This window comes from Macaca thibetana, chromosome 15 (assembly GCF_024542745.1).
Source record: "Macaca thibetana thibetana isolate TM-01 chromosome 15, ASM2454274v1, whole genome shotgun sequence".
Lineage (NCBI taxonomy): Eukaryota > Metazoa > Chordata > Mammalia > Primates > Cercopithecidae > Macaca > Macaca thibetana.
Window position 1 is genome coordinate 53,421,787 of NC_065592.1, and position 12,651 is coordinate 53,434,437.

The following is a 12,651-nucleotide window of genomic DNA, read 5'->3' on the forward strand; positions in this document are numbered from 1 at the left end:
TACTGCAGCCTGGGTGAGAGAGCCAAACTACATCTCAGAAAGAAAAAAAAAAAAAGACATTAGTTTGAAGTGGAGGGGTTTAGGGACATGCATCATGTCTTTTCGGGATATGTATGAATACGGGAGAAGAACTTAGGGCATGTTTCATCACCCTCTTCAATTCTTACCATACCAACAGCTTTCATTTACTTTGTTTCATTTTCATTTACAATGTTCTAAAGCGCCTACTTTATAATAGGCGCTTTAGAACACTGTATCACATTAAATCCTACTATCTTATGAAAGGTGAGTTTATTTTACAGGTAAAAAAACAGAAGTTCGGGTAAGTCAGATAAATTGCCTAAGAGCACCTGCTGTGCTGTGCTTCCAGTCTGAGGTTCTCTCCATGATCCATGAAGGTGAATAGTCAGACTAGCAACAAAAGTCTTTAGGAGCAACACAGGTCCAGTACCCAAGACACATAAGGTTCCTTAACTCGGGTGTTCTTTTGGCTCTTGGGAAACTGTTTTCCTTTCCTTTAGCTTGGGTATCTATAATCCTTCTTCCCCGCGAGAATAAACACACATTTTACTCTCACCTGCCACTTCCCCTACTATCCATTGTCAGAGTCCTTCACTCCGAAGTTTCGCCCCAGACTCCAGCCCAGTCTCGCTCGCCATTGGTTGGGAAAGCTACGGAGCTCCGCCTTTGAGTAGTGATGGGCTATATAAGACGCCACCCTTGCGGGAACAGGCAGCAGGACAGGCGCTCACCTTTGCCTGATCTATACCAACAGTGCTCACAGTTTCTGAGCCAGTGGCGGTGGCCTGGAGCAGCAGCCCACGCTGCCCTCTGCCTGTTACTTTTGCCATTTTCTGTGCCCTTTTGACAGCTCCAAGGATCGGTGCCAGCATTTGTACTGCCAGTTCAGGCATCTGCAGAATGGTAGAAAAGTGAGGGAGGTGGTTGCGGTTGCCTGGAGGTGCTCCAGGTGGAAAGGAGTTGTGTTGAATCCACAGGTGAGAAAGGGACGCGAGAATAGTATCAGGTGGGCTTGGAGAGAGGTTGATAACCAACTATTCCCACGTTTTCTCTCCACCCCTCCTTAGGAGGTGCCAAGAATTTTCCTGATTGGAAAGAGCTGGAAGAGCCACTTTTCAATCATGTAAAAAGTAGTAGTAGTAGTGCTAATAGTAGTGGTACTTGTCTGTGGTACTAAAGTAAAGCATTGTAGAAAGTTAAGTATAGCATTACTCTGCCTACAATATATAAAATGACCAAAAGGGATATGTTAACTATTTTTAAATGGGCTACTCATCCCCAGACAGTTGGCATAGTTTGCCTTGTAAAGTGCAGTGAAGGTATTTTGAGGGGGCTGGAAGGGGAGTGGGCACATGAATGCCAGGAGGTACTGGTGTGTGTGGTCTCTTTTCCGCCCCCTCCTGCTCTAAAAGTGAGAAGAGGGTCTCACAACCAGTGCTGGTTGGGGAGAGGTTATCTGTTTTCTCACTGCTGACCCTCTATGCCATCCATAACTAATCCTTCATTTTCTGGACAGGTTTTCTGGACCTCTGACCTGCTTGCCCTGGAAGGCATCATCAAACCAGTCCCTTTTCAGTCTATCAGTTTCTCCCCCATTCTGAAACTCCTTATTTCCTTTCGCTGATGCTCCCTAATCATCCTCTTCCCCAAACCTCAAAGGGGACTTTCAATTCTGTTCCCCCATCCCCATAGGTGTATTTTGCTGCTTTGTTTTCCTCTCCCTTAACTACTCACAGTGACACAGGTGAACCCCCAAACGGGGGCTCAGTCAGGGAGGGTTCTTGGCCAGGTTCAAGAGCCAGCCAACAGTGAAAGCAAGCAAGTTTTTAAAGAGAAACATACAGCACAAGTGGCGGTTCCATAGGCAGCAGGATATCCCTGGCACAGCAGCACTTATGGACTGCCTGCTAGCTATATTTATACCTACTTATAATTACAGGCTAAGTAAGGGGTAGTTTGTTCAAAAACTTTCTGGAAAAGGGGCAGGGAGTTTGTGGAACCATATAAAGTAACTTTCTGCCATTGCCATGGCATTTGTAAACTGTCATGGCACCGGTGGAAGTGTCTTATAGCATGCAAATGGAGAGCCCAGAGCAGGAGCTACAGCATGGGTTGCTGCTATATTTATACTCACTCTTAATTGCATGCTAATTAAGGGGTGGGTTATTTTAAATTTTCTAGAAAAGGGGCAGGGAGTTCCTGGAATCATACAAGCGAACTTCCAAGTGTTGCCATGGCATTTGTGAACTGCCAGGGCTCTGGTGGGAGTGTCTTTAATAATGATCAGTGAGAGCAAACAGGTTGCTTTCCTTGCCCTCTTTCGGTTTCTGGCAGCTTTCTCTGCTACATCCTGTTTTTGATCAGCAGGAGCCTTGCTGGTGCTGGAAAAACAAGTCCTGATCTCCTACCTCCCTGCTGCAATGGAACTGAAGATCAGCTCCTATGGACTGGCTATGGTGGGAAAGAAGCACCAGCACTCGCCTTAGAACTAGCAGCCAAGTCCTTCTAAAGTGCCCAGGAGTAAGTCTTCCCAGCATCACACACCCAGGATCAGCAGCCTTAAGTTCTAGCCCCTATTCCCTCTTTCTTCCTCCCTCCTGCCACAAGCGTGTCCTAAACATGCCGAACAGTGAGGGTGCTACAGAGGTCCTGATTGACGGTGTTTTTTGCAGGCCTTTTGGGTGGGCCCTCAGTTCCTGAAACCCTGGGTTGTAGAGGGAAGCCGTCCCAGAGATATTTGGAAAGGTGGTTGGCTTGGGCGGGCGTCAAGAGCATCTCTTCCATCCCTCAGGAGGAGTGGGCACCAGCTCCCCAGGAACCAAAAGAACTGCGGGGCCCGCGGGGCTCCACGGTGCCCGGGTAGGTGGACCTACGCGCTGCTCAGATGGGGGCGGGGCCAAAGTCACCAGCTCAGGAAGTGGTGGGCGAGGGGCTTGGGTGGGCGCATGAGCTCTTTGCGAAGACCAGTAAATGGCATTTCTTGGGAACGCAGGATCCTAGGAAGGCGCCTAGGCTGCCGTGCACAGATTTGCTGGTTGTTAAGAAACAGGTGCAAGGTATCCTCTCTCCATCACTCATTCCCAACGTGGAATTACTGTAAGGAGCTTCCCGTGCTCTTGTGAAAGGTAGAAAAGGTAAGAAGAAAACTGGCTGTTAGGCCTCTGTTAATTCTGGTGAAGGCAAGGAATAATTACCAATCAAAGGAGCTGTTCCCAATCAGCTCTAGCCTGAGAAAAGATTGTAAGCATGCCTTCAAACTTCAAAATTAACCCTCCAAATCTAGCGTCTGGTGAAGTTAAAAAACAAAAAAAACGTAACACTGTTCGTGGCAGGGAAGGAAAGTATAATCATGTTTTTTCAGTAGTGCCCCCAAAGCACTATTTAACAGCCCTTTCTAAATCATTGCAACCAAGTAAAACCCAGCTTAAGCCAAAAGGCACTTCCTCCGCCTGCTTATCTGGAGTTTACTGCCCTTTCCAAGTTAATTTAAAGAGAAACTAGATCCAGGCCTTTATCTTTGGATCCTAAGATAATTCTCATTCTTGTGCATGCGCCTCTCCTTCCCCATCTATCAAAATGTCACATTTCCACTACATTGTTTTGGATTTCAATCACGTTAATTTCTTAATAGGAAATGAATGGTAAGTTGAAAGACTGTTGAGCCAGGAAAAAGCTTATTGTGTGAAGAGGAAGCATGTGTGTGTTAACAACATATGTAAGCAATCTAAAATAAATTCAGAATTTTAAAAAACAATATAATTGGGACCACATCTCAGATCTGAAATCTCTTGTTTGGGAGAAGGGAGAAAGGTATAAGTTATCCTGTAATTGATGCAGGAAAGTGTATCTTGGGAAGAGGTCGTATTTCTCCTAGTAAAAATTAGGGAAGGAGCTGCCAGGGTGTTGTGGACAGCTGTTACTTCAAGCCTGTGTCTTGTCACTCTCCTGAGTTTCCTCAGTAGTGTGGATCTAGCTACTCTGGAGTTTTATCTATCAATTCTTAGATTTTCATGGTTGTTAAGGGCTTGGGGTTATTTTGTGTTTGAAGCATTCTATAGATATGAGGGACCTTAGAATGTTGAGGCTTACTAAAGGAAGGAAAGACTAATGCTTTAAATTCATTTTTCTTGTGGACAGTGGAGAAGTATCAGTAGATAAGACTACATATGGTTCTGTGTAAGTGATATTCAGTTATTCTAAGTTTCCAAATTGTCATTGCTTGGTAATGTGAATATTTTCTATAGAAAGCATGTCACGTTTGACACAAACAATTATGCACAAACAAGTCTTGTCCTACTGATGTATAGTCACATTAGTAATAAGGTGTAAATGTATTTTAATCAGTCGTGGGAATGAGCTAGACATTTGAAAAACTTAAACAGTGATAACCAATGGTTTCTCATTCTCCTTCTAGAACTGATCACTTGGTAAACTACCTCCTGTATTTAAAACTGGATTTGGAAGGGTTAATGTCTTTCTGATAGAAAGCTACTTCTCCAGGGTATTCTAGAATCTGAATTTCATCATGATTGTAATGATAAAACAAAACTTATTTTCTACTGACAGTCCTAGAAATAACTATGGAAACATTGGAAAGAATTAACAGAAAAATGAGTCAGTCAAGGCTGAGGCTGAAGAAGAGTGATCTCCAAATGAACTTCAGCACTTGAAGAACTGACTCAAAGCCCTGTGGCCTCCTTGAATGACACAGATGTGAGGCAAGATTTTCCTGAAAATAGCCTGCTCCCAGAGGAAAAGGGAATTGCACCATCAAAGAGCAAAGACAGCCTGGAAAGTATGTGATGGACCTCAAATGTCCAGAGACTGATCTTGAATATGATCCTTTCCTCAATTATTCTGCAGAGCTACTTGGGGCATCTAAGCAAAGCAGGATGAGGCTGATCAACAGCACTTCTGCCACTTGAAAACATCTGTGAGTGAAGATTGCCACACGTCCTGGGAGAGCCAAAGGCCTTCTGTTTCACCAATAAGAATTAAAACATCGTCCAGTATATGAAGATGATCTTATAATAGATGTGCCTCCAGACATACCCACTTCTAAGAAATCTAAACTGTTTAGAGGCTTCAAACATCATTATAAGGATAAATGGATACATATCACACCTCTGAAGGAGAAAACTCTTAAAATTAGTGGCACAAAGGAAGAAAAAAGATAAAAGCCAACTAACCACACAAATAGATGATGATAGTAACAAATTACAACTACTTACATTGCTCATGAAAACATCACCAGGTATTAAAACTAATGTAAAAACAAATTATGATACTCAAAAAGAAGAAACTAGATGTTGGTATTCACCACGCCAGTTCCACATTAGAAGAGTACCTAAGAAGGGAAAATTTGGGGATGAAAAAAAATCATGACTGCATTTTAGAAGGAGGTTCATCTTCTGCACCTCTCAGTGGCAATGAAATAAAGTTGTAATCAGTTACCCAAAGAGCAAAAAACATGTAAAAACAAATTATGATACTCAAAAAGAAGAAACTAGATGTTGGTATTCACCACGCCAGTTCCACATTTCTTATTCAGATGACCTTGCAAAAGACAATGTGCCAAGAATGCAGGGTAATAATCAAGACCTCATTACTTTTGAAGACAGCAAATTAGCCAAATTTGATTCTGATCCAATCAAGTCTGATAAGGGGTGTACTGAAGATGACACTCCCAGTCATTCTGATGACACTATGAAAGAATGTCTAAGTTTCTAATGAGTTCACTGAAAGTGAATCTCATAAGGAAAAGACTGCTAAACACGTTAGCATTTTTTTCTTTTATTCTTGTTTTCTTAAATCTAAGAGTTTTGCTTAAATACATATTTTATATATGTTCTAAATTCTATACAATATACATGTACATAACACACATATTCTAATAGTTTTGATCAATAATATATTGGAATGACAAGGCAAAAGCCTTGATAAGTGGCCAGCCATAGTGTCTGGCAGAGTTGACTGTTTCCAGAGGCCATCATACTATATACAGTAACTTATAGTTGACTTCTTAAATTAGAGGATTCTTTGTTTGTTTGTTTTTGAGATGGAGTCTCAGTCTTTCGTTCATGCTGGATTGCAGTGGTGCAATCTCAGCTCACTGCAACCTCCGCCTCCCAGGTTCAAGCAATTCTCCTGCCTCAGCCTCCCAAGTAGCTGGGACTATAGGTGGGCGCCACCCCACCCAGCTAATTTTTGTATTTTTAGTCGAGACAGGGTTTCACCCAGTTGGCCAGGCTGGTCTTGAACTCCTGACCTCAAGTAATGCACCTGCCTTGGCCTCCCAAGTGTTGGAATTACGGGCGTGAGCCACTGCTCCTGGACTAGAGGATTCTTTTATAGGAATCTGTAAGTGTAAAACTATCCAAATTCAATTTCTTGTGAATTTTTATTAAAAAAATTGTCCAATACTTTGTTGCTTACATTCATATGGCTTTTTGAGAAACATGCTAAATTTGCCTTTACTATGCTGAAATTGGATAATTCTTTTTTCCACTAGGCTTCAGAAAAGGATGATACGTTATATTACAAAAACACTTCTGGACCAAAAAAGAGAGTTGCACAGTCTGGCAAATTTGATGTGAGTTATTTAGTTCCTCATCTCCACCCAGCTCAAAACTTTATATAAAGTGTATACCTTGTTATTTCCAGTTTTGTTATTCTAGGATTACTTATCCTTTTGTCCACTAGGGGGCACAGTTTACTGGCAGTCAGTACATTGATTCCTGCTTGTTAGCATTTTCTTGTCCATTTCCCCACCCCACCCACAGATCTGACATTTTCATTAAAAGCAGGTATATTATCATTGTATAGCCTCTTAACCACAAATTTTAAAAGTCGATCCTCATTATTCACAGATTCCAAACTTGCGAATTCACCTACTCAGTAAAATTATAACCTTAAAATCAAGACTTGCTGTGCTTATGAGATCATTCACAGACAATGGAAGTGGCAAAAAATTTGAATTGCCTGACATGCACATTCCCAGTTAAGGCTGAAGAAGGTGACACAGCCTTCTTGCTTCAGCTCACACACTGTAAACAAATGTCCTTTTGCAGTCTGTTTAGTGCCAGGTTTTTTGCATCTGTATGCTTTCTCTTGGTGATTTTGTGCTGAAAATTGCCCCTCATTGTAGTGCTGTCTAGTGCTCCTAAGCATAAAAAGAATGTGATGTGCCTTACAGAGAAAATATGTGCTAGATAAGCTTTGTTCAGGCATGAGTTTTAGTGCTGTTGGCCACAAGGGTATTAAATGAGATGTCTGTAAACATGACACATACATAAAGCAAGATGATACATTGATCAAAAAAAAAATTATATATATATATATATATATATATATATATATATATATATATATATATATGACCAGAGACTTACCTGAACCTAACCCCCCATATTTTTTGTTTTAGGAGCAATGGATTCAATGTTCACTAATTCTGAGTTTGTGGTGACTTACAGAGTATAACTACCTGAAATAACAAGAATCAAATTTGGTTTTTCAAAATAATTTGAAACTTCTGTAATTTATAAGTGCTGAAGTTCTTTTATGACATATAAAAGATAAATTGAAAAAGCAGTTCAGTGAGTAGTATTCCTTTAACACTTTTGTGTTTAAAAAGTGATATTTAGGCCGGGTGTGGTGGCTTATGCCTGTAATCCCAACACTTTGGGAGGCCGAGGTGGGTGGATCACGAGGTCAGGAGATCGAGATCCTCCTGGCCAACGTGGTGAAACCCCGTCTCTACCAAAAACACAAAAATTAGCTAGGCGAGGTGGTGCGTGCCTATAATCCCAGCTACTCGGGAGGCTGAGGCAGGAGAAGCGCTTGAACCAGGGAGGCGGAGCTTGCAGTGAGCCAGGATCACACCACCGTACTCCAGCCTGGCAACAGAGTGAGACTCTGTCTCAAAAAAAAAAAAAAAAAAAGATACTTAACAAACTTTCTGCATGGCAGAAAGAGTTTATACTTCCAAATCACAAATGAAAACCTGAATTTCAGTTCTTCATAGAATAGTTGGATGTCCTTGGGCAAGTTATTTAATTTTTCTGAGCTTCAGTTTCCTTATCCATGAAAGCAAAATTGAGTGCCTACCCCAGAGTTAAATATATAAGTACTTAATAAATGCTAGTTATCTTCCTCTTATTGCTTATAAAGTTTTTTGGTGGCTAACATTATTTTCCTTTAACTGCAAATGTTGTGGTGTTTATAGTTTTAATTTTATTGTGCTATGTAAAAAAAAAAAAAAACCAGGTGTGATGGCGCATGCCTGTAGTCCCACCTACTTCCTACTCCCTGTTATCCCCTTGTATATAATTAGTTGTATATAAATAGTTGTATATAATTCTTGTATATAAATAGTTTTTGGCTTTGTAAATAACTGTTTCCTTAGAATTCTCACAAGTTGAAATAATTGGACTAAAGATAAAGAATTTTAACATTTTTAAAGCATGTTGCTGTATTGCGTTCCAGAAGGATTTTGACAATTTATAGTCCTCAGTGTTTTGGAGTTCTCTTCCCTTACCTACGATGCACATTATAATTTTTTAAAGCCTGCAAATCTGGTTAAAATTTTATTGCCTTATCTTATATTACATTTCTTTAATTACTAGTGAAGCTAAACATTCTTTCACATGTTCCATTCTCTTATAACAAATGTTGCTGTGGAGAAGTCTGATGCTTGCCTGCTATTTCACCCTCTGAGTCGCTTGATACTTTTGTCTGGTTATCCAAAGGATTCTTCCTTTAATTCTGAAGTCCAATAACTTTAGTAGATATGTCTTATTAGCTATTCTATTATTTCTGTCTACATACAAAGTATCACTTGTATGAAGTTTAATTTTTTAGTTCAAGAAAACTTTCTTAAATTATGTTTCAATAGTTATTCAATTTTATTATTTGCTCATTTCTGAGGATACTCCAACTATGCATGCATTGGATCACATGTGGCATTACAAATGTAGTCCATTTACTGTGTGGCTGGCTGTAAGGCCCCCAACGAGCTTCTATGACAGAAGAAAGGCAAAATTATCAATCTTACCAATTTTTCATCATTTTCCTTTGTTTTATGTTGATGCCCTATAGGCTCCAACCAATAAAGAAATCATTAGACCACTCAGGGTACCAGTCCCACTGCTAACAAGCCCCACTGGAATCATTCGGGCCCAGCACAAGCAATAGAGATAAAGGCTGCCATAACGAGTGGGAAGGCTTTTATTGATGCCACTTCAGAACAGAAGAAAAATGCATCTACATGTCCAGTCTCTCAGACCCAAAGGAAAGGTTTGGAAAAAAGCTTTTTTTTAAAAAATCACTTATTTAAGAAATGGGATTTTACTTCATTTAAAAAAATATTTCCTACAAATCCACGTTACCAATTATAGTTGAGTCAATGACACAGTTTTACATGAAACAGTATGATTGATATTTAAATATTTCGTCTACGTCTGTTTTTTGAGACAGTTTCACTCTGTGGCCCAGGCTGGAGTGCAGTGGTGCAATCTCGGCTCACTGCAACCTCTGCCTCCCAGGTTCAGGCCGTTCTCATGCCTCAGCCTCCTGAGTAGCTGGGCACAGGCACGTGCTATCACACCTGGCTAATTTTTTTTTTTTTTTTTTTTTTGTATTACTAGTAAAGATGGGGTTTTGCCATGTTAGCCAGGCTGGTCTCAACTCCTGACCTTAAAGTGATCCACCCGCCTCGGCCTCCCAAGTGCTGAGATTACAGACATGAGCCACCACTGCCGGTCAATACTTTGTTTATCTCTAAATGCTACACAGTAGTAGTACTATTTTACAAGTTTTTTATCATTGCTTTATCAATTATCTAAATTCATTCTTCTGAATTATACTGGAGTTGGTTATTGGGATTTTTTTGCATTTGAATGTTGTCTTCTTCCAGGTTGCATGTTTCAAACCTGTAAAGGAAGTGTTGTGAAATTTTGAATTAATGATTAAACTCTAATCATCTGAGGTTAATGTCATTAAAATTTATCTTTTTTTTTTCTTGTTCATGAAAACTTATTAGAATATTCACTCACAACGGACCTGCATCTGGATGTAGTTCTTTCAAGAGAAAACCCAACTGCAAAACCAACCAGATCGTTCATTCCTGTCAAAAGTATTGCTTCTCTTTCTGTGTAGGCGTTATAAACTAAGTATGAACATGAGACTTGTATTTTGTCATATCCTGCTTACATATAGAGTCCCTGGAAGAGTGGCTATATTTTTTTCTGAAGCTTTCAAATTCGGATAAATGCCAGACCCAATAGAGACAAATGTCCACATTTTTTAGGTTACCGATGAATACAGTTATTTTCATTATGTAATTTGTGACTGTGTCATTCTTAGATGTTTTGTTGATCCTATCCTTGGAAGTAGTAGACATTGTTTTAGACTTAAAACATCTGTAGCTATGGTTAATTGAAACCTACTCATTTTCTAAAAGGAGAGTTTCAAGCTGTGTCCAGTGAGGGTGTGTATTTGTATATGTATATGAGACAGAGACAACTCTTTACTAAATAATGCCATCAGTGAGATGATGTTGTAGCCTTCTTTAAGTAATTCTCATTCTACTTGTGGTGCTGATTTTCCTCCCTTGTTTTCAATTATTCTGTAGCAGAAAACCACCTGGCAGTTTTAAGGTTTTCTCCATCCCTAAAAGGTCTTCGTACTACATGCAAACAATTACTGAGAAGTATCACGTTGGCTTGGCTTTATTTTTCCTCAAAGATTGAAGCAGACTAATTGATTTTAAAGTTCTCCGGGTCTTTTTATAAGTCCTTCAGAAGAAATGCTAAGAGTTTATAGCTGGGATCACTTTAATATTAAGTATACTCAAGTCCTTCACAAATTTTAAGTCCAAGCATTTTTCTTAATGATGTGCTATCATTAAGACATTGGGATATATATTTGAAGGATGGCAACCTACACACTTTGCTATATTTGAATCAGAGGAGCAAATCCCAGTTTTAGGAATGTGGTTGTGGAACAGCAGTACAATTCGATGAGTGATCAGCTACCATTGTGTACATGCAGGTAGCAGCACAGACATGGCAGTCTCACTTCTCCCTTTTGTGAGTGTAGGTAATTTTATACTTTGTGTTTATTCTACCTCTTCAACTTGATACTTGAAATTGCTTTTCAATTTAATTTTGATATAACTGACCTAAGGTAGTTTTACTTCTTCCATATACTCAGTAGGAATATTAAACAGAAACATGTCTTCTTCTTTTCTCTAATAACACTTATATATTTAACAAGAGGCCAAAATATAAGATGGCTTATCAGAAAAGACCTTCAGTAGCATCAGAATTCTCATCCAAAGTACCTGATGAAGTAAGACAACGCTATGTCAACCTCTTTGTTGAGAAGTATTTGGAAGTTTGTAAAACAGAGGATGAGGCTGTTTACAAGGTTAGTATTATATAATTTATCTGAAGACACACACATTGAATAAAAAACTCATGGAGCACAACTAGCAAATAACTTTATTCATATTCTCTTCATTACATTTTCAAAACCAGGCCATATGACTGGTTCAGTTCCTCTTGGGTGACTTTTGTGGTCTTTTTCAGTTCCCAGAAGTCCCCTGGTTACTTCTAGGGGGGTCTGGGCAGGGTGAGGACTGTCTGCTAGCCTCATCCTCTGCACAGGGGAGCCCCATGGCTCAGCAAACCTAACAAAGGAAGTGCGGGAACAGCAGTGGTAATAAGGGGTATGCTTGTCTTATTCCTGATCCTAGGGGGAAAGCTTTAAGTCTTTCTTCATTAAATACAATGATAACTGTGGTGTTTTTATATATAACCTTTTTCAAGCTGAGCAATTCCTTTCCATTCCTAGTTTGCTGAGTGCCTCATTGTGTTAGATTTTGTTAAATGCTTTTTTCTTCATCTGTTGAGCTGTCATACAAGTATTATCCTTTATTCTATTAATATAATACATTGCATTGACTTTTTTATGTTAAACTAACCTTACATTTATTTGATAGGTGGTCTTGGTCATGGCATATAATCCTTTTTTTGTATGTTGCTAGGTTACATTTCCTAGTATTCCATTGAGGATTTTTGTGTCTATATCACAGATATTGTTCTGTAGCGTTTTTTGTTAGTGTCAATGACTTTTTAAAATTGCTATAAAATATACATAACATAAAATTACCATTCTAACCGTTTAAGTGTACAATTCAGTGGTATGATGTATATTCACAATGTTATGCAACTATCACCACTATCCATTTCCAGAGCTTTTTCATCATTTCAAACACATTCTGTACCCATTAAATAACTCCCCATTCCTCTCTCCTTCCAATCACTGGTAATCTCTATTCTACTTTATGTTTCTATGAATTTTCTTTTCCTTTTTAGACACAGTCTCACTTTGTCACCAGGCTGGAGTGCAGTGGCGCAATCTCCACTCACTGTAACCTCTGCCTTCCAGGTTCAAGCAGTTCTCCTGCCTCAGCCTCCCAAGTAGCTGGGATTACAGGTGTGTACCACCATGCCCAAGCATGTTTCTATGAATTTTCTTATTCTATTTACCTCATGTAATTGAAATGATATACTATTTGTCCTTCTATGTCTGACTTCTTTCATTTAGCGTAATGTTTTAAAGATTTAT

At 39.5% G+C, this 12,651-nt stretch overlaps 1 long non-coding RNA gene across 1 annotated transcript; it reads left to right on the top strand.

Moving 5' to 3' along the window:
* The first annotated feature begins 3,363 nt into the window (after nt 1-3,363).
* Nucleotides 3,364-9,391, top strand: LOC126937180 (uncharacterized). Its single transcript, XR_007719676.1, has 3 exons — nt 3,364-5,275; nt 6,533-6,613; nt 9,118-9,391. It is a non-coding gene; the product is annotated as an uncharacterized LOC126937180 (long non-coding RNA).
* The last annotated feature ends 3,260 nt before the right edge of the window (nt 9,392-12,651 follow it).